The 23,420-nt window shown below is 40.5% G+C and overlaps 2 long non-coding RNA genes across 2 annotated transcripts in view; one reads left to right on the top strand and one right to left on the bottom strand.

Moving 5' to 3' along the window:
• Window positions 1-23,420, top strand: part of LOC108402392 (uncharacterized) — an 83,211-nt gene that overhangs the window by 4,108 nt on the left and 55,683 nt on the right. The gene's annotated exons all lie outside the window — the stretch shown is intronic.
• LOC140845478 (uncharacterized) lies at window positions 7,337-12,021 on the bottom strand. The gene is made up of 3 exons (XR_012124268.1): window positions 11,893-12,021; window positions 11,234-11,451; window positions 7,337-8,216 (listed from the first exon to the last, which is right to left on the bottom strand). It is a non-coding gene; the product is annotated as an uncharacterized lncRNA (long non-coding RNA).

Below are 23,420 nucleotides of genomic sequence, written 5' to 3' on the forward strand. Positions count from 1 at the left end.
TGATTCTTTCTATTGTTTTATTCTTCTCAATTTTGTTTATTTCTGCTCTGATCTTTATTACATTCCTCCTTCTATTGACTTTGGGCCTCATTTGTTCTTTTTTTTCTAGTTTCATTAATTGTGAGTTTAGAGTGATCATATGGTATTGTTCTTTTTTCCTGAGGCAGGCCTGTATTGCAATATACTTTGCTCTTAGCATGGCCTTTGCTGTGTCCCACAGATTTTGCATTGTTGAATTATTGTTATCATTTGTCTCCATATATTGCTTGATCTCTGTTTTAATTTGGTCATTGATCCATTGATTATTTAGGAGCATGTTGTGAAGCCTCCATGTGTTTATGGGATTTTTCATTTTCTTTGTGTAATTTATTTCTAGGTTCATACCTTTGTGGTCTGAGACACTGGTTGGTACAATTTCAATCTTTTTGAATTCACTGAGGCTCTTTTTGTGTCCTGGTATATGATCTATTCTTGAAAATGTTCCACATGCACTTGAGAAGAATGTGTATTCTGGTATTTTTGGCTGTAGAGTTCTGTAGATGTCTGTTAGGTCCATCTTTTCTTATGTGTTGTTCAGACCCTTGGTTTCCTTACTTATTTTCTGTCTGGTTGAACTGTCCTTTGGAGAGATTGGAGTGTTAAAGTCTCCTAGACTGAATGCATTGCATTTTATTTCCCCCTTTAAGTCTTTTAGTATGTGTTTCACATATTTAGGTGATCCTGTGTTGGGTGCATAGATATTTATAATGTTTATATCCCCTTGTTGGACTGACCCCTTTATCATTATATTATATCCTACTTTGTCTCTTGTGACTTTCTTTGTTTTGAACTCTATTTTGCCTGATACAAGTACTGCAACTCCTGCTTTTTTCTCCCTATTAGTTGCATGAAGTATCTTTTTCCATCCCTTCACTTTTAGTCTGTGTATGTCTTTGGATTTGAAGTGAGCCTCTTGTAGGCAGCATATAGATGGGTTTTGTTTTTTTATCTATTCAGTGACTCTTATATCTTGATTGGTGCATTCAAATCATTTACATTTAGGGTGATTATTGATAGATATGTACTTATTGTCATTTCAGGGTTCAGAGTTGTTACCAAAGGTTCTAGGGTAACATCCTTACTATCTAACAGTCTAATTTAACTCACTTAGTATGCTATTATAAACACAACCTGAAGGTTCTTTTTTTTCCCTCCTTTTTCTTTCACCTCCATTCTTTATCTATTAGGTATCATATTCTGTTCTTTTTGTCTATCCCTTGCTTGACTTTGGGGGTATTTGATTTTTTTTTGCATCTGCTTAGTAATTAATTGTTCTACTTTCTTTACTGTGGTTTTATTTCCCCTGGTGACACCTATTTAGCCTTAGGAACACGTCATCTATAGCAGTCCCTCCAAAATACACTGTAGAGATGGTTTGTGGGAGATAAATTCTCTCAGCTTTTGCTTATCTGAAAATTGTTTAATCCCTCCTTCAAATTTAAATGATAATCTTGCCCGGTGGAGTATTCTTGGTTTGATGCCCTTCTGCTTCATTGCATTAAATATATCATTCCACTCCCTTCTGTCCTGTAAGTTTTTTGTTGAAAAGTCTGATGATAGCCTGATGGGTTTCCCTTTGTATGTGATCTTTTTTCTCTCTCTAGCTGCTTTTAAAAGTCTGTCCTTATCCTTGACCTTGCCATTTTAATTATTATGTATCTTGGCGTTGTCTTCCTTTGGTCCATTGTGTTGGGAGATCTGTGCACCTCCATGGCCTGAGAGACTATGTCCTTCCCCATATTGGGGCAGTTTTCAGCAATTACCTCCTCAAAGACATTTTTCAGCAATTACCTCCTCAAAGACATTTTCTATCCCTTTTTCTCTCTCTACTTCTTCTGTTACCCCTATAATGTGAATATTGTTCCATTTAGATTGGTCACACATGTCTCTCAATATTCTTTCATTCCTAGAGATCCTATTTTTCTCTCTGTGCCTCAGCTTCTTTGTATTTCCTTCTCTAATTTCTATTCCAATTATCATCACCTCTACTACATCTAATCTGCTTTTAAATCCCTCCATTGTATGTTTCATTTCAGATATTGTAGTCCTTTGTTGGATCTCCATCTGGAATTCTTCCCTGAGTTCTTGAGTATTTTTCTGTACCTCCATGAGCATGTTTATGATTTTTATGTTGAAATCTCTTTCAGAAAGATTGATGAGTTCAGTTTCACTTTGTCATTTTTTTGGTGTTTGTGGGATTTTGGTTTGAACTGGGTTCCTTTGATGTTTCATATATCTATGTGGTGCCCTCTTGTGTCCAATAGGTTAACTTGCTGGAGCTTCTCAGCCCCTGGAGTGATGTTGGAGGTTGTAGGGAAGCATCTCTGGTGCCTGTGTGGAGGAAAGAGCTGTTTCCTGCTTCTCTGCCACTGTGCCTGTCTCCCCTGCAGGAACCGGTGGGCCCAGCACACAGGTGTAAACCTCTATGCTTTGCATTTGCATTTGTTGCTGCCCTAGGTGGGGCCTCTTTCTGGCTCACCTGACACCAGTGCAGGGGCTGACAGTTTGCGAGCCTGTGCCAGCCAGGAGGATGGAGCACCTAAAGCTCCTGAAAGTTCTCAACCTGCTGGGCAGAGTGTGCCCAGACAGTTTTGTCCACCTGTCCTTTCTCCTGAGCAGCAATCTCTGTACAATCCTTGCCCCTTTAGCAGCGCTCTCACTGTCAGAAAGCCTCTCAGACTGCCCGCCTTTCTTTGGTCCCAGAACAGCTGGATGTGGATCCCTGTTTCCACCAGTGGCTGAGATCTCAGTCTCTCCAGGTATTCCACTGGTCTTAGCTTTCCTACCCCACTAATCTCCAGAGCACCATGCAGTGTAGGTTTGTGCTCCCAGAGCAGATTTCCAGGGCTGGGTGTTCAACAGTCCTAGGCTTACACCCCTCCCAGCTCCATTTGTCTTCCTCCTGCCAGTGAGCTGGGGTTGGGGAAGGGCTTGGGTCCTGCTGGATCACGGCTTTGGTACATTACCCAGTTCCATGACATCTGTTTTTTTCTCCAGGCGTATGCAGTCTGGTGCAGCCTTCTTGCCTGTTGCTCTTTCAGGATTGGTTGTATTAACTATATTTTCATATTATATGTGGTTTTGGGATGAGGCCTCTCATGCCACCATCTTTTCTCTAACTTAGCTATTAATCACTTATGGACTAGTGATATTTCTTGAAAGTTGTAATACTATTTAACTCTAGAATTACTTTTAACTTTTTAAAGGCATATGTCTTATCTCCTTCCCTGTCTTATAGCCCCAAACCTAAACTTGATCTTGATAAGGGACATCACCCAAAGCCTTCAACCATGACCTTATCTCACTTTGCTTCAAGGAATTAATTCACTTGATCCTTCCAAGTTCCAACAAAAATGTAGTCTATTCCAAAAAGTCTTGCTTGGTCTACTCAATTGGAATGAATTAGCTCCTTTACCAGAGCACTTGTTGTACATCTTGCTTCAGACACTAGTAGACTTTGTGTTCTGTGATTTATGTGTGTTACCTACAGAAGCTTCTTTAAACATCCATGTAGGGTTTGGCTGTCCCTGTTGCTTGCTTCCATAGCTACTGAACGGTGGAATGGGCTCCCTGCCTATTTCATAAAGTTCTTAGGGGCAGGCTGTATCTTTTTTGTATCTCAGAACCAAAGGTTTTTCTGGGGAGTTATAAATTCTCAACAAATCTTGGGCTACTCTAAAATGCATGAGAAATTACATGGTCCCACTAATGAAATAGGTCTTTGGCAGTGGCACTAGATACTTAGCAGAGCAAAAAGTAGTAAATCCAGGGATGAAGAGGTCATAATTTCTTAATAACTGATGCTGTAGACTTAGAATGAGAGATTTTTCAGATGTTGTTAAGGATGAGATAATAGGCAAATAACTAAAGTGTATCAGTGGTGTTGCTCCCAGAAAAGTGGGAAAAAATATGCAAGGAATAGTCTTGAAAAAAATCAAACATTGTTTGCTTTTTCTGAGCTGGTAGAATTTGTTCCTTTGTCTCATCCTGCACAATAATCTAAAGCCTGGTGATACTCTTGTAAATAGTATTGTTCCCCTCTTGATATGCTGTTTAACTCACTGTGTGTTAAAGTCCTCACCAAACTTTGTCCTTTTTTCCCTGATCTTCTTAATGGCACTGCCAAATACTAGGTAGCATGAATCATCCTCAATTTATCTCCATCTCCATTCTGTCAGTCTTTGGGTTGTGTATTGTCGTCCTCTTAAATGTCCATTGGAGCCATGAATGCTTCCCTACCCACTTGAACATGCCCTAGTGCGAGCCCTCGTTTCTCTCATCTGCACAAAAACCTATCTGGTCTTCTTACCTCAGCTTGGATCTGTCCAGCCCAACTCCTACCGTACTCCTTATTCCAGAAGGACTTTTCTGAAAAGCACAGAACTGAGTTTATCTCCATATAGCTTAAAAGTCTTCCAATGCTTCTCCTTGCCTCTTCGGGAAGGACACCAAACTTCAATGGCTTTTCTTGTTTCATCCTCAGCTACTTTGTTCAGTCATGTCTCCCACTACTTCTGCAAGAATTGCCTTGCTCTGTGGATTTTCAAAATTTACAGCCTCTCATGCATGTCAGGTCTCACAAGTTCACCTACCTGGAATTCTCTGCTCAGGCCTCTTCCACTTGGTTAATCTCATCTATGCTGTCTAGGTCTGCAAGAACAGCCATACTACATTTGTCTGGTGTAGCTCTTCTTACTCTGTGTTGTAAATATACCATATGTATTTACATGTCTTGTCTTCTCCACTAAAATGTGAGTTACCTGAGGACAGGGGCCTTGGCTTATCTTACAATGTGTTACTCTGACACCCACCAGGGTGCCTGGCACATAATGGACACTCAGTAATTGTTTATTGAATGAAAAAATGTATTACAAGCCCCATAAGGAAAAAAGCTATACCATTTATTTGATTCTTCACAAAGGCATGCACAGTATTACGCAAGTAATAAGTAGGTACTTAAAATAACAACAAATGAATAAAAGGGTAGTAATGAGGTAATAAAAACCTACCATATATCAGGGACTCAACATATTATTTTCCATTCACTAACTCAGTTAATTCCAAAACAACCCTCTGTAGTAGGCATTCGTATCTAAAAATGCAGAAAAGGAAACCAAGCTTAAGGAAGGGAAATACTATGCCTGTTGTTAGTTGTGTTAGTTGTGTTTGTTGTTGTTGGCGTAGTCAGGATTTGATTACGAGTTCACCTAATTTGGAAATAGACGATTATAGAAAGTATTCCCCTGCAGTTGCTACTGACTTCTGCATTTCTTTTCTTAACCTGTTTTGTTATGACCAAAGGACCTACTTTTTATCGGAGAAATCAGTGCACCCTTTGCTTCAACAGAAAGAAATGTGATTGTATTACATGCAGTGAATATGCACAAGTTAGCCCAAGTGACAGGGTCTTGTTTTTCTTTTTTTCCAGAATTATTTTTGCAGAACTGAAATCTTAATGGCTTCATTTTTGAATATAGATGTTGAACATATAAGGATAATATGTTTAAAGTTGGCCTTTGGGATATGAAGGATCCAGTTGGGGCCCTTCTGGAGGCTAGACAATGAAAACGTTTTTGAATTAGTGACATCAGTTCATGGACTGCTAAGGTGAATTCAGTATTTAAAAGGCAATCTGTAGAAAGTTGAGTTAGGAGAAAAACCATCCTGTAGGTGTATGTTTAAGGGCCTCATTAGAAAGAGGGGAAAAACAATCAGTTCCTGCCTCAAGGCATTCTTGCTCCAGGATTATTGAGTAGCCAGGAGTTTGAGTGGAGCTCCTGCAGAGTTTACAAGCAAAGCTTTGACCGGAGGGCACTCTCCCCTCTCTGGGAAGGACATTATCTTTAACCAGAACAGAAATTTGTAGGAGGAGGTGGTGGAGAAGTTGGGCAGTGAGAGCCCGCATCTACCCAGTTAGCCAGAATTCCAGTTTGATCAGTCCTGGTGATCAAAAAGGTGAACCAGCTTCTCTCGCAAAGCCAGCCAAGACTGACATATTGAAATTACCGGCTGTGCGCATGCTGTGCACTGCCCAACTATAGGGGGAGCTATTTATATGGAAGTCTATGTGAATGACATCCTCTGGGCCTGTACAGTATTCAATTTGCAAAAACATATATAGGTGTCCTGAGTGACATGTTACAAGGCACAACTTTGTCTATTTTGGCAATTTAAATTATCCTGATTATACCTTTGATAATACAAATAAATAAATACTTGTGGAATGTCTATCAGTTATTGTCTCAAAAAAGTAAATGAATTTTGTTGCACAAAGTTTTATCTAAAGATGTGTGCATATTTCAAAGGGCTTATTAGATGGATATCATTACCATTTGTTTATTTATTATAATAAATAATTGAGCATTTAACTTCCAGGCATAATTCAAAAGTCTGGATTCAACAAATGTATTGAACACTAATGAAAATTCTTCGAAAAACTTAACTGATTCCCTCAAAAAAAAATAGCCTATGCTTTTTTTTTTTTTTCAGTTTATTTATGTGACTTTACATAAGAAGGTGTTCTCCAAAATCTCTTTATTTCAAACACTCATCCACTAAAACCTGGAAATGACACCTGGTTCATTATTTCAAACAATCTATTACACCAGAATGCCTCAGTGAATATAAAGCTTTTATGTACATTTTTAGTCTTCCTTTTTTTTCTTCTTAGCCCTATTAGGAGGGGTGCTAGGAAGTTAAGTCAGCTGCTTTTAGGGTCTCCTAGGAGTACTAGGGAAACCACCTTTAGTAGAAGAAGTAAATGCTTTTATTGTCCAGGAAAGAATGCAGTCAGGTTTGGATTCCTGATCATTCTGTGGAGCAAAGTTGATCTTCACCTTGAAACATTTCATTTGGACTGTTACATGAGCAAGAAATAAATGAAAATGTAGGGATTTACTTGTTATAGCAGCAAGTTTTACCTAATGGCTTAACTTAAAACAGTAAATACTATGACCGTATTTGCACCCCAAGTTTGTGGAGAGCTCATACAAGTACCATTAAATTCTTAATTTTGGGACACCCAATATAGTGAGCCTCTGCCTCTGGTAGTCTTTATTAAATTGCTTCCAAGTCTTTGATGGCTTTACTATATGTGACTATCCTGTTGGAAAATTGTTATGTGCAGTTCCAGAAGCTGATAATTAGTTTTCAAAAAGCCACTCAGGAGGAACTAATACACACATATACATACAGAGTTTCACCCACATAGTCACACACACAGATGCATAACACACAGTGGGATGCAGAGTCTCAGGCAACTTCCACAGTTTTTACTGTTGTCATTATCAGCATCGGCATCTTCCTCCTCATTATGTTTTCAGCCAAGGAAGTCTGAAATAACAATCTTGACTATTCACAGCAACTCAGGAAGAATGAATGAGTTGACCCCAGGAAGGTGGCTGCAGTCCTTTCTCTGAATCATCATCATCATCTCTCTGTGGTGTTTGTCCTAGGACGTCATGTGGTGTGCAGTGTTATGCCAGGCATCTGGGTTTAAATGGCCCTCAGCTTCTCCAGAATTACTGTGGAGTAGGAGGTGGAATTTCCTCTTGATGTTTTATGTCAGAATCATTATGGAGGAGACTGGAGCATGGTTGAATGAGCTTTCCATTCTCCATGAAGATGGGGTTCAGGATCCAACCATGGGGTTCAGGATCCACCCACTGCAGGCCAAGATTTTACCCTGAGACTAACCAGTCCTTCTGTTGGACAGACATTTGGAGCCAAGCTAGAGGCCAGTAAACATAAAGCTCTAACAACTGCACAGATGAGTTTTGTTAAATTACAATAACATCAAGGCTTCCAGGGGTGCTGCAAAAGTCATTCCTGTCAGATGTACTCAAAATCAACAGCCAAATTACTCCTGCTAACTGCTCTGTAGCTACTGAATAAAGCCCCGGTCTATTTTAAATAGTAACTCAAACCTCTAGACCCATGGCTCAATAATAATCATGATAATTCTGATCAGTATCCTCATAGTACATGATAATGATTATTTGTTGAGTGACTACCATGTGCAAGATACTCTTTGGGCACCTTGTATGTATGACAGATGTTTGAAGCTTCAAAACAGCCTTACAAGGTAGGAGTTGTGATCCCATCTTGCCGACGGGGAAACAAATTCACAGGAAGTAAGCCACTGTCTCAGGGTGATGTCAGTGCACTTAAAGGGTATTCTTTGAAAAAAAACACACAACAACAAAAAAAAAACTTAATACTGATGTATGTAAGAGCTAATTCCAAGCTCAGGGACATTTCATACAAACGTTTTACTGGAAAATTGTGAACATATACAAAAATAGAGAAGTATACTCACTCAGCAGGTCCTATCAGGAATAACTTGGAATTAAAGGGTTTTGAATGATCACTACCATATTTTTCTTGGAAGAGAGCCAATTCTTAATAAGAATTTCTGCAAAAGAGGAACGTGGGACTGACTTTTATTTATAGAGGCAAAACAGTATTTTTATTTCAGCCTCACATTCTTCCTCTCCAGTTGAATTTGTCAATTATTACAGGAATAGCAAATAATGTGACGACTTAATTTTGAGTTGTCTAAATCCTCCTCATCTCTATGGCAAATCCTTAGTTTAGGTTTAAAGCAGGTTTATGCTGAGTCATAAAATATTCTCCTGGTGTGTCTCCCTTTCTCTAGTCCATAGCAAGATTTCATGTTCACTGTGGAATGGGCATAGCTCAACTTATGTTTAGTAATAATTGACTTAAGGTGGAGGATTCAGTGTGGCTTGCTCACACTGGTTCACAAGAGCTGCTCAGGCACATCTCTTCCTAAATCTGCATTCAGTGGCATCTCTTTGGTAGTTTGAAATCGGCCTGCAGTTGTAGGGACATTTACACCATAGTATTAGCAGGTGCTATAAATCAGGGGTTTTACTCCCCAAGGGCAATTGTTAAATACTTATCAGTACACTATGGGGTAAAGTTTATTGTTTGCTGTCTTCAAAGTGGGTTTCCCTGCTGCCCTTTCCTGTGAGAAGAGAGTAATTTTCACCCACTGAAGTCAGGCTTGACTGAGACTTGCTTTGGTCAATGGAATGTGACCAAAAATACATGTGTCATTTCTAAACAGACAGTTTTTCTTTTTCCTCTGCCACAAGCTGGCATGTCCCTGATAGTGTCTGTGTCTTCAGTCTGAATCCTCGAATAAAGAGGACATGAAGTAAAATCACAGCCAGCCTGTGAAGAACATGGACATCAGCAAAGAATCTATCTTTCCTGTTGTAAAGATTTGGGGCTTGTTTGCTGTTACTCTCGCATTAATTAGGCTGAGCTGATTGATTTAACAGTTGGGACTTATAATTGAGATGCTGCCATTGCAGAAAACCTAAATTATGGGGCATTAACTCTGGGGCTTAGGAATGGGAAATAAAAAATATGTTGTTGAAGGATGGAAAAATGGCCACCCATGTTATCTAGTGACTATATATTTGGTAAAGCTGTCACCTATGATTACTGGGAAGGCACATGGATATGTACTGAATAAGCTTGTGGTTTTAGGCAAAAACATTATGAAACCAAATGTTACATGCCTGAGGTGCTGTGGTCTGGACACGATGACATACTACAGAAAAATTTAAGCTTAGGAAAGAATTGTCCATTTTGGAGAGATTGAAAGGAATATAAATGTCTAGAAATTTGAGGACTCAGAGGAATAGAGGATATACTTGTATCTGATTTCCAAACAAAGATAAAACTGGGGTTTTAAGTGACAATGACCTGATTAAAATTCAGCCTTGTGGCAAAGACCAATAGAAGGCAAGGCCTTCTATTAAAAACTCTGAATTGATTAAGGTGGCACTAATTAGATCTTTTCAATTGGATGAAATGGCTTGTGGAATGTGATTCTCCCACTGAAGCCAGATAAATTGAAGATAGCTGCAGTTAAGTCCAGAGAAAGTCGTAACTGGGGAAGAATTGTAGCTGTGGCCACTGGCACGTGATGTTTGATCTGGGAGTCTATCACTTGCACTCAAAGCACTCTCCAGAATAAACTGCATCATGGTTATTGGCAGGCTAAACTGAGATTTTATGCAGAAAGCATTTAGCAAACTTCTTGGCACATAGTAAGTGTTCAATAAGTAGAAATTTTAATAAAATCTGTTACAAGCAAAGACTAGTTCTCACAACTAACATGGGCCAGAGAGCAGTAAGAAGAAGCCAAGAATTTAAGTTAAAAGGTTCGATGCTAATCACTTAAGCAAATGAAAATGATCCTGGGTTGGGTTGGTATGGTGTGGTGGCGTGAACTTGGGTTGTAGCATCAGAGACTTGAGTTTGAAATCCACCTCTGCCACTTGACTAGCTGATTAACATGGAGCAAATTGCACAAGAATTCTGACCCTTGGTAGTCTCATCTCTAAAATGGGGATATCATCTCCTTGTGATGATTGAAGCCACTAAGCATGATCCATCATTCTTGGCACCGAGGCATTCAATAAATGCTGGATACCTTCCTTCTCCTAAAACACCTGCTACTGCTACCACATGCTTGCTCCCAACTACAGAACATAATTTCACTTGTCAAAGGAAAGCACAAGAATTACTGCCCCAAAATGTTTTTCCTATGATGCCTCTGAAGGTTAAGATGGCCGTTAAGAGTGAATAAGCAGTAGCAGTTTATTGTTCTATACCCAAATTGCTTTCTAATGGATATTTTATGATTTTCTTAGTATTTATTATTTTGCTAGGATTCAAACAAAAAAAAATCAAGGAAACCTGATTTTCTTCAGAAGAAAAAAGGAAGAAATCACAACTAATAGTGGAGCCCATTTGTCCTGGGTCCCACACAGTGTTGATTTGGTGACCTCATTCCTGACTCCAGGGTTAGTCCTAAGAAATCTATCACCATCAACTCATAGCATTCCCACTGATGACCCCTATTGTCTAAGAATGGTCATTTGCCTACATCGATACAATAAAACTGCATTAAGGGAAATATATTCCAATATATTCCATGCTTGAGGCAAGATTCCTCTCACTTACTGGCCACAAACAAGAAAGCACAACACTTTGAGACTCCTGGCTGCCATCTTGGCACTGTGAGGAGATGCATCCTAAGGATGCAGCCAGATGTTGAGGACAATAGCACACAGGAAGAAACAACTTCTGTCTGAGGGGGTCTTTGAGCCGATTATCATGCGGCATCTGGATCCCACCCCACCTCTGGACTTACAGTTACATGAGGTAGTAGATTTCCTCACTTTTACGCCAGGCTTTGGATCAGAAGAATCAGTCACAAGAGTGGGAAAGCAGTGCAGGGTAGAGTACACCGAGTGGCTGCAGGTCACAGCCCCAAACCCTGGCCACCTGGGTTCATTTCCTGCTTCCACCTTGTGGTCGCTGTGTGGCCTTGGGAAAATTACTCAACCTCTCTCTGCTTCAGTTTCTGCTCTGAGAAGAAACAATAATAATAGATATTACCTCATAAAGTTCCAGAGAGGATAAATTTGCAGTAAAATATGCAGTACAGTGCCTGGCACATGGTAAGTTTCAACAGAATGTGACTCACTGTGATGATTACCTTGAGTTGTGAAGATCATCTCAGGGTCCACAGTATGACCCTGAATGGGATCCTCAATTCTCTTTTTCTCTGTCCTTGACCTGGTGTCTCTGTTACTCTGGGTTTTGCTTTCTCTTTGCTGACCTCTCCTTCCCTCGTTCCTTTCACTAGCCATAATTGGCATGGATTTATAGCACTATTTGCTGTATTTTAAAGTATGTGATTTTACATTTCTTCTTTTTAATTTAAGAAGGCAAAGAGAACATTTTATATTCCCTTCAATACAAAATAACATTTTGATTTGCTTTTTATATATCCCCATTACATCTTACCTTCTGGGCTTTGGTCCAGTGTTCCACTCTGTCAAAATCATTTTAAGTCTTGACACCGTCAGTTACTGCCTTTGCCATCCTTCCTAGCTTTGTATCATTTGCCTTTTAAGCCTTCACCACGTCCTTGACAAAACCTGCAATTTAGAACTCCTCTGTCAGTTACCAGGTTAGGCATCTGTGCTGGAAAACTCTTAATCAGTGCCTCACAAATTTTAGTTAGCTTAAAAAATCACCTGGAGAGCTTGTTAAAACACAGATTTCTGGGCCCCAGAGATTCTGATTAGATCTGTAGGGAGACCAAGAACTGGCATTTCTAATAAGCTCCCAAGGAATGCTGAGTAGGGTTACTTTAAATAATAGTGGCTTGGTCAAATTATTAGCTTCTATTTCCTTGTGTTAAAGAAGCCCATAGTCCAGGGTGGGCATCCAGGCATTGGAACCTAGGCTTGTCTCTCCTTTCTGTGTTACATGGCATGTGGTTTCCTACTCCAAAAGGAACTCCAGTCATCATGTCCGCATTCCACTGATGTCCTGGGCAGAACTTCGCCACACAGCGAAATCACACTGTGTAGAAACCTGGGAAATAGGGTTGTTATTTTGGGTGTCATGTGCTCAGCTAAAAATCAGGGTTTTATGACCACATTAGAGGAAAGTGTACCTCTGACATAGGGAATTTTAGTGTAGTTATAACTGACCTTTCTCAACTCTCCAGCTAGAGGTTTGTGATCTAAATTCCTCTATGTGCTAGGTAGTTAATAAGAAATTCTGAATTTCTGGTTCTGATCATCTCCTTTGTATTGGTCTGCTTTCACTGCTCTAACAAAATACCACAGCATGGGTGGCTTAAACAACAGAAATTTATTTCTGCACTTCTGGAGGCTGGAAGTCCAACATCAGCAGGGTTCTGTCCCTGTGAGACTCTTTCCTGGCCTTCTCCCTGTGTCCTCACAAGGTGGGAGAAGAGACAGAGATGAGGACAGAGAGAGAAGATCAGGGCTCCACCCATGTAACCTCGCTTAGCCTGAATTTCTTCTTTATAGGCCCCATCTACAAGTACAGCCACACTTGGGAGGTGTTAAGGCTTCAACATGATTTTTGGGGAGATGTAATTCAGTCCATAGCATCCCCTTATAGATAAATATTCTTACTTGCATTTCAGAGTTCACGATATTGAGTTTCAGAGAGTTTTAATGATTTTGCTGAGATCCCAAAGCAATTAAATGCCCAAACCAATATTCAAATTAAAGTCTGCCGAAGCCAAGGCTCCTTCTCATGCCTCATTCTGAATCACAGGAATTGTACACTTGTTTGCAGGATAAGCCTTGAATCAGTCAACGACCATTGCATGATAAGCAACCACAAACATCTGCGGAGCGAGGCATTGATTTCACTCCTGAGTATGCATCAGCTGGGGGCCCGCTGGTCGAGGCCAGGCAGGACTAGGTGCAGGCTGGATCTGGGTCTGCTCCGTGAATCTCTCATCTTCCCTGGACCCATAGGCTCATCAGGGTACAGTCTTCTCATGCTAAAGGCAGAGCCTGTGCAAGTGTGTAGGCATGTTTCCACCCGTCTGCAGGGGGTCTGCTTCTGTTCCCTGCCCAAAGGAAGTCATGTGGCCAAGAGTAAGGTAAGCAGCGTATGCTTCCCAGGAGGGAATACATATTTTGCATGTGTTCTAATCAACCCCAAGCCCCTAGGCAGGTGCTTTGGAATGGAAAGATACTTGACTGGGAACCAGGAGTCCTGGGTTCTGGTCCCCAATATGCTGTTCATGACTTTGTGACCTTGGACATATTACTAATCCTTTCGGGATCTCTAAGGCTGCTTCAGGCTTTGACTTAAGAAGCTCTGGTGGGAAAAACAAATCAGTGCCTTTCAAACCTCTCATCTCCAAAGGTAACTTAGTCTTTACTTATTCCAAGCACAAATAAACACAGCACTAGAGCCCCTTCAAAACTGTTGGGCTAATGTTCATGACTGTTAATGATCAAACTGGAGCAGTGTACAGCTGGTCCTGCTGGTCCCAGGAAGGCTCAGAAAGAAATGAAGCCATTGGGAAGCACTGATGCTGTGACCTTCTGCTCCCTGGGCTTGAGTGTAGGCTGTGCTTCTGCTCAGACAGGTGAGCTTTAATTTTAGTGATTTATGATAATGCCTCTGAGTGCGAAGGTAAACATGTCATGGTTTATTTTGCAGAATTAATGAAGTCTGATTAATCTCCAGTCCCCAGCAGATTCTGTTCTGAGAAATGGAGTGAGACTGCCAGGCTTTTGTGTGGGTTGCGGAGAGAGAATTCATGGCATGGGAATCATCCAAAATCCTCACAATCTCATCTCTTTCGTCCCATGGGTGTTTGTGTGGATACCTTGCCATTATAGCAGCTGCCTGCTGACGGGGGAGAGACCCTTCTAACAATGCAGTATGCCATACTGTAAGGGCAGCTGACGTTACCTGAGCTATTACCATCTGTCAGGTGCTCTGCTGTACACACACTAATTATTGGAAAAAAGTACACACTTGTGATCTGGACAGATAACAGTTCAAATTCTAGTCTCAGAGTTTACAGGCTGTGCAAGCTTGGGGGCATAGAGTGGGCAGTGTTGGCGTCCTTCTCTGTGTATCCCAGCCCCAGCTTCCCTGCCTGTCCAAGTTCTACAGCATGGGCACTTCCAGCGTGTGCTCTTGTCACACTTCGGTAGGTGAAATAAATATGTAAGCAACAAACTATATTGAAAATAAAACCCATGCGTGGCTCTAAGCTGCAAACTGAAAAACTCAGTTTGTCTACAACAACACTGAGGACAAATCCCTCTAAAAAAGAATTGGAGGTTATAAATACTTGCCTGAGAATTTAGGGTTGCGTGTATTGAAATTCACAAAGGAGGTGGAAGAGGTGACAGCAGTGGAAAGACCATTGTGATAAGGAGACTTGAATTTGAATCCTGATTCCGCTGGCCACGAAATACGATTTCGGTCAAAGTCCCTATGCTTTCCGCATCTCAGTTTCCTCACCTGTAAAGAGGGGACTGATTATACCTGTCCTGCCCTTTGCACAGACTTCCTGCAGAAATCCCAGGAGACAGAAGCTGTCAATGATTAGTAACTCCATCTTACAGATGGAGAAATCAAGGACAAAAATGTAGGAGGTGGAACAGAAGAAACTTCTATATTTCTCTAACCTCATCTCTTCCCACTGTTTTCCTGCTCATTCTGCCCCCACTGCAGAGGCATTTGGTCCTTTCTTTTAATAAACCAGGCTCATTCCCCACTCAGAGCCTGTGCCCTTCCTGTTTCCTCTCGCCAGAATGTTCTTCCCCTAGATCTTACAGCCTTCAAGAAAGGGTTGACCCCTTCTTGTTATTCAGGTCTCAGCTCATACATTGCTTTCCCAGAGAGGCCTTCCACAGACACCGTCTAAGGTGGTCCTTCTCCCAGGCTGCCTTTACCACATCATCCTGTTGTATTTTCACATAGCACTTATCACTGTCTGAGATCATCTTACTTATTTGTTGTCTTATTAATTGTCTTCCACTACTCTTTCTCCTTGAGGAGAGAGAGACTGCTCATTTTCTGCTACATCTCCAGTGCCAAGAACAGGATTTGGCTTATGGTAGACATGATAGTTTTTTGTTTAAATAAATGAATTAGCATGTATAGATTCAACTTATTATTTTTAATAGCTTTATAATACACCCCTATGATATACCATAATTCACTTAACCAGGCCTTTGGAGATGTGTACCCAATTTGTTTTCTCTTTCTCTTCTACTTGTATTTATTTTCACTTAAAAATTTTTTTTCTACAACAAACAAATGAATGTACACTGTGTGTATTTACTACAGTCCATCCATAGAGTACATCCTTAGCCATGGCATTGCTGGATCAAAGGACATGTGGCTTTACAAATTGTGATATGTATTAATAAATCTCTCTACAAAATGTGTCCAGTTCATACTTCTTTCAACTGTGTGTGATGTTCCCAGATTCTGGTTCCCTTTAAGTTCCTGCCAGTAATACTTTCTTGCTGAGAAGACGTTGCTGCCTTCTAACCTGTTTTCCAAAATGCTCCATCTACTGGATTTCTTATCCAAGGAGAGGCCATGGGTACTGCAGCTATGTTCTATTTCTCTGCCATCTGTCCTGATGTGTTTTCTGCCTCTTTGTTTGGGTTACATTCTCCATCCTTTTGTGGCAAAAGAAGGGACATTTTAAACACATGGTAGTGTCTATAGAGATTATTTATTGTTTAGCAAATATCCACTCCCTTCCCACTTCCACATGAGAGGAAAGTACTGTCTCCACTCCCAGACTTTGGCCTTGGCCATGTGACTAGCACTGGCCAATAGGATGTTAGCAGATGTGCTCTGGGCCGAAGCTTGAAGTATGCTTGCATGATTAGGCTTACTCTCTAGTGCCCCCATATTTCTTGTGTGTCTGTGAGAACAGCATGCCTCAGGAAGCTTATACACCAAGGAGAATGAGAAATGTATGGAGCATTTCTGCACCTAACTTGCACTTGGAGATAAAACTAAAGGAGCCCAGCCTAGATCAATTCTAGATGTAGATGTGTAAGTTTATTGTCATAAGACACCAAGATTTCTGTTCTTAATTGTTATACAAAAAAGCTGACTGATACAAAATCCAGCTTGAAAATGGAGCCTCCTTTTTGTAGCCCCTTGACACTTCCTATGTCTAAACATCTCCTAGGGCAGTGACAGCAGAGGAATATTTAAGCTTCTTATATTTACTTTGTGTGGGTTTCATTGGTCTTTGAAGAAAGCATAGGACCGAAGATTTAGTCCTAGGTAGGTTGAGGAAGCAAAACTACTGCTAGAACAGCATAAGCAAAGGTATGGAAGAAGGAATGTGCAAGACTTGTTCTAGGACTAGAGTATTTGAGGTAGAAAATAAGAAATTGAGTGACAACATGGATTGACTTAGAGGGTATTATGCCAAGTGAAATAAGCCAGGTGAAGAAAGATAAATACCATATGATTTCACTTATATATGGAATCTAAAAACAAAACAAAATGAGCAAAACAGCAATAGACTCATAGACACCGAGAAGTGATTGATGGTTACTATGGGGAAGGGGTTGGCGTGGGCGGGTGAAAGAGGTGAAGGGGATAAAGAGGCACAAAATCTCAACCATAATATAAATTAGTCACAGGGTTGAAAGTACAGCATAGAGAATAGAGTCAATAATTTTGTAACACCTTTCTATGTTGACAGTAACTACACTAGTTGGGGTGAAGATTTAATAATGTGTAACTGTCAAATCACTACGTTGTATATTTGAAACCACTATAATATTGAATATCAACTATAATTCAATAAAAATAATCATAAAGAAAATAAGGAAGAAGGTAGATTTAGCTTTTACCCTTAAGTTACTAGTTCGTGCAAAGGAATACAATCTCCAGGGCATTCTGGGTGCTAACTGTACGTGAATGATAGACCATAAGTGACTGATGTTCAGAGATCAACTACATAATGAAGGCAGATAAGGGTCTAAGATTGGGCTGGCTGTGCCAAGTAAAAAAGGCTGGCAGGCAACTTCATTCATAATTTTACTGTTTCCATTTAGAACATTATTATTAATTAAGCTGTGTTTAACATGGTGACAGTCCACATTTTAGCCCCTTCAATATGGTGTGAACATAGCTTTGTATTCACAGAAAACAGACTTCAATTGTAGCACTCAGTTCATTCTGAATGTGGCCCTATGCACATCAACTTTTTAGTAGAATTCAGTTTTAAACAGTTATTTTGTGAATAATTTTTGGTATTAAATCAAATCAATTGTATAAACATTCATTTTTAAATATTTAGCATCATGAAAAGTCATATAGATGGAAGTTTGAATTCCTCATCCACCACTTATTGTTTGTATGATCTTGAGCAAGTTAACTTTGCCTTGAAAAGACTCAGTTTCTTCATCTGAAAAACAGGGTGAATAAAATCCATCATGTTGCTGTAATGCATAAATGAGTTAATGCATATAGAGCGCATTTATCACTATAAACTTTCTTCTTAGAACTGCTTCTGTGGCATCCCATAGGCTTTGATGTGTTTTGTTTTCATATTCATTTGTTTCAAAATATTTTTTGATTTCCTCTTTGGTTGTTCAGGAATGTGTTGTTTAATTTCCACATATTTGTGAATTTTCCTCCTTATTGATTTTTAGTTTCATACCATTGTGGTTGGAAAAGATACTTGTTATGATTTCAGTATTCTTAAATTTGCTAAGACTTGTTTTGGACCTATCACATGATCTATCCTGGAGAATGTTTGTGTGTCCTTGAGAAGAATGTACATTCTCCTGCTTCAGATAGGATGTTTTGCATATGTCCGTCAGATCCTTTTGGTCTAAAGTATGGTTCAAGTCCAAAGTTTCCCTTATGACTTTCTGTCTGGGTGATCTTTCCATTGCTGAAAGTGAGGTATTGCAGTCCCTTACTATTATTGTATTTTTTCTCTGTTATTTCCTTCAGATCTGTTAGTATTTGCTTAATATGTTTGGGTACTCCAATGTTGGGTGCATATATATTTAATGATTGTTATATCTTCTTGATGAACTGAACTTCTTTATCTTTAGTTACCATTTTTGGTTTGAAGTCTGTTTAAAAAAAAATGTATTGCTACCCCTACTCTTTTTAGATTTCTGCTTGCATGGAATATCTTCTTCTGTCTTTTCTCTTTGGACCTACATGTGTCCTTAAAGCTGCAATGAGTCTCTTAGAGACAGCATATAGCAGTCTTGTTTTTTCATCCATCAAACCATTCTATGCCTTTTGATGGGAGAATCCAATTCATTTAAATTTAGAGTAATTCTTAATAGGTAAAGGCTTACTAATGCCATCTTATTGTTTTCTAGCTGTTTTGTAAGTCCCTTGTTCCTTTCTACCTCCCTTGCTGCTTTCCTTTGTGAATTGATGATTTGCCGTGGTGGTGTACTTTCATTCCTTTATCTTTTGTGAACCTACCTTTTTTTTTTGCTTTGTAGTTACCATGAGGCTTATATAAAACATCTTATTGATGTAGCAGTCAATTTTATGCTAATAGAATTTAACTCCAGTTGCACAAAAACTCTACCCTTAAATGCTACCCTTTTTGTAAATATACTCAAATGTGATACATTGCCAGACTGTGCCAAACCAGTGTAAACACTCAACTGTATCTCCTAAAGGAACTATTTACTTAATTTGAGAGCCCAAGAGAGAGTTAGGTGGCTGAGAGGTTGAAGGCAGGGCTTCCAAGAATTCCATTCTGCTGCAGACAAAAAGTAGTCCTGTTTTGGATGGATGGTTCTTACTTACTTCTACATAAGACATGAAGTATTTTTCAGTTGTATGTCTTTTTCAGTTTTGCACCTCAACACCCAGCACAATGCCTGGGTAGAGTTCGATATTTAATTTATGTTAATAAGGTATTTATTTAATGTTTACTAGTGATAATTAGATAAGTTGAATTGTGTGTGTTTCTTCATTGTTTTCATGTTGTAAGGCAGGGGTTCTCATCCTAACTGCATGGTAGAATCTTGCAGGGAGCTTTTTAAAACACTGGTGAAAAAAATCCCCCTCCCAGGACATTCTGACTTACTTGGTCTAGGGGAGCTTGCACTTGGTGATGGTTAGGAGCTCCCTAGTAATTTTGAGTGTCCACAGGTGGGCTTTCCTGGTGAGGAGGGAGATGGAGGGTTAGGACGAGTCACAGAACTGAATTCTGGTCATTGTTCTGTCACCTTCTTGCTGTGTGACCAGAGGCAAGTTACTCTTTTGACATGCACCTCGACTGCCTCATCTGTAAAATGTGAGCTTTGGATTCCAACAGTTTTAGTTGTTTTAGTTCAGGAATCCATTAAGACTTCTGATCTTCTCCCTAGGAAAATATACCTATGCTTATTTACAAAAATTGCATACTATTTCAAAGAATTCATGAAATCTCTTGTATTGGTCAGGATTCTTTTGGACACAAGCGAAGGGACCCATCTCAAATTGGTATCCATCAAAAGGCAGGGTAATGTTCATGGTTCTCAAAAGTTTTGGAGAAGTCATTGCTTTGGGTATAGCTGGATTAGGAGCCCACAGGATGCCTGTGCACCTCTTGGTAACTGCTGGCTGAGTTGTTGGCTTTTTTTTCAGGAAGGGTCTCCCAGGGAATTGCAAATAGATCTGTCAGCAATGCAGGCTGACATCCCACTAGTTGAGCAACCATTAAAAGCCCAGCTCAGGCCTGACACAATCCCTGTGGATAGTGGGATAGATGCCAGATTGGCCATGTGCATGTCCCTTTAACAGGGGGTGGGTGGGGTCCACCTGAAGCATGTGGAGAGCAGAACAGAGTGGTTTCCCAACAGATAATTAGGGTATTATTTATTACCATGAGATGGGGCAACGGATACTGGGAAGGTAAAGACTACAGATATCCACCTCACATTTGCAGGCTGTGTATCTACAGAACCGTTAGAGGTACATGTCTCCAGGTTGAAAATTCCTAGACTCCTGAGCCCTGAAGTCCCTTTCAGCACTAATCGTCCAATGATAGATAAAATGGTGCTCTCATGTGTTTTATTTTGAAGTATATACATTTCAAAATATCATATATATATATATCATAAAATATGTGATATACAAGAGCTACTGAGTTTTTCTTTCTCTTTAACTTTATATTCCACTTGCATTTTCTGGAGTGTCAGTTATGTGCTAGATCTGTGAGCCCCATTTTTGTGGATGGCAATAATGAAGTTTAAGGTGGCTTGGGAACTTGCACAACATCCATGGAGGAAATATAAAGAGCTTGGGATTTGACTTCTGGTCTCCCAATTCCACGCGATGCCAATTCCATGAAAATACAGCCTGATGTCTTGTCTTACATACTTTTTCTGTTGTGAGACATTGTTTCCCAGTGTCAATGGCCCTGTACCCCATCACCTTAAAAAGTAGGGTCATTTTGTGTGTTTAAAACTGACCCTTTTATTTAAGAAAATCATCCATCTAATGATTTTTACCTACTTCCATGAGTCTACACTCACTTAGCTCATATTACCTCCTGTTTTCCAGGAAGTGAGCCTCAGCAGTGGGGACATGGCTGCAATCAGTGTGTGACAATTAGAGCTGCGTCCAGAAAGCACTGGCTGATTGGTGGGAAAGGGAACTGTTAGCTTTGGCGTCTGGAGCATCTCGGGATACCTGACATGCTAAGACCAGGATAAATAACCTATCTTTCTGAAGAGAGAGTAATTTCAAAGGCAGTGGTCCAGCCCAGAAAAAAAGGACATGATGTTTGTCTGAATTACCAAGTAATTTACCTATTTAAATCTAGGACCTCTAACGGTGATCTAATAGAACAAATAAAAATATTTCACTACTTAGGGTGCCAAGGATTTATTGCTTAGCTTCTGTAGATATTTGGAAGATGGTTCTGAAGGATGAACAAAACATGGCTTCATTTTGTTCAGGTTGAAAACTCCTAGACTCATGAGCCCTGAGGTCCCTCTCAGCACTAATAGTCTACAGTGAAATTTTGCTCAAGGAAAGGAATAAAGTGAATGATCTGGAAAAAATGCAGTAACTAACCTTATTTGATTGTAATCCATAGCAAAGTTGATGGCAGATAACAGTGATGACTTCTCTAAATAGGTTCTTTCGGTCCATGTCCCAATTGCAATATTCTTTTGTCTTTGAACTCTTCAAAGTACCGGGCATTTATTATCCATGCTGTTTCTCTAACAACTTAGTCATGTTCTTTCCTCCTAGGGGCCCGAGTTTGAGGCCCAGCTCTGATGCTTAGTAGGGGCGTCAATTAACCACTGTTAACATCTTGTGATATATCCTTCTAGTGTTCGTCCAGCATTTATAATTACAGAGATATTGCATAATTTTGCATCCTGTCTTTCTTGCCTAAATTAAGCCTCTCATTTCCCCATGTGATAGAAAGTTCCTCCTTATATACGTCATTTTAAATGACTTCATATATAGCTTTGTGAGGACACCAAAATTTTCTTGTCCCTTCCTCTGCTAGCAGAGGAGTTTCAAATGGAGTGAGATGATTAGGTTTATGCCAGTAACTGTCTGGAAGGGGGTGAAAGGGGAGGGTTGAGAGGAACCAGGGTGCCTGAGAACTACTTTTATTAAATGATTAATGAAGGTAGAGTCAGAGCAGCATCCCCAAAGAGGACCCTAAAGTCTTTTAGTCCCCCTCCTTCCCTTTATTGAAGAAGTGGAGACTCAGATGGGCAGACTGAATTCACCAGCGTCTTCCAGCTGTACCTGGGGTTCCCACCTCTAACGGCAGCTGTGAGGTCCTGAATAGCGGCTAAAACCCACTCCTAGGCCAAGGTTTCAGTAGCAAACGGAGATCTAGACTTGAGGTATATTTGACAGTGCATTTTTTACAAGCTGTCAGTGTGATTAGTGATTACTGGCTGCTGGCTGAAAATAATGTCCTGCCTACCCAAAGCAAATTAAGGGGAACAAATGATGTAACCCTGTTCAAAAAGAAAAACAGGGCCTTGAAATGATCCCCAAAGAGAGGAAGCTATTATTATCCCAGACTTACAAATGGGAAGATGAGGACAGGGAGGCTGGACAACTTGTCCAAAGCAATCAGCCCGATTTAGAAGGCAGAATTCCTGACGGCCACCCAAGGGCAGGAACTCTGCTGGCAGTTCAGCTCTGCCAGCCTTATAGGGAGGGCCAAGTGAAACAGGACATGGTTAGGGGTAAAATTCCCATGCTCCTCCTGCTCTGTGACCCCCTGACCAAGAAGAGCCTGCCAAGCTTCTTGGCTGCTGCGTCAACCTCCCGATCCCCCTGAAGTCAGTAAGATGAAGCCGAAACAATTGGGAGTTGCTAACCCTTCCACGGCTTCCTGGCCATGCCCCACTGGGCAAGTGGCTTCACCTCTTGGACCTCAGCTCTCTCATCCAGAAAGGGGGTGAGAAGTAATTGCCTGCCCAGCTCAGTGATCCACGATGTAAAGTGAGAAGCACATTTTCCCAAGGGCGTTTGCCAGGGCCCTCTTGCTGGCAGGTGATAGAGTGCCGATTCAAAGGGGATTAGGCAGAGGGGAAAGTTGCACCAAGAACGCAGTGTCAGCAGTCAGCTGAGCACCTTTCCTTGCAAAAGTTAGGGTAAGAATAAACAATACTTGCTTACAGTCCCTGCTGGGCAGGGAGCCCCACCTTGTATGGCTTACATCATCCAATCTCTGCAAACTGTGAGGAGCCTTGTTTAACCTTTTTTGATACTGCGGCAAATGGAGGCTTAGAGGCCAGGATGCCATCAGGCCCACTGCAGGGCTGTCCCCTGACTCCAGACCCTGCTCTTCTGCTTTCTGGATTTGAGGAAGGAGGACAGGCCCTGTAGAGTGCTGTCTTCCTGGCATTGTGACAATTGTAGAGGAAAGTATAATTATCCCCTGATTGGCTGCTGAGAAAAGCAAGGCTGCCTCTGCACGAGAAAAGTATCTGCCCCATCCTGGGAGTTTGCACTTAGAGGAGCCGGTGTGTTGCGTTTCTTTCCTT

This window comes from Manis javanica, chromosome 2 (assembly GCF_040802235.1).
Source record: "Manis javanica isolate MJ-LG chromosome 2, MJ_LKY, whole genome shotgun sequence".
In the NCBI taxonomy this organism is placed as follows: domain Eukaryota; kingdom Metazoa; phylum Chordata; class Mammalia; order Pholidota; family Manidae; genus Manis; species Manis javanica.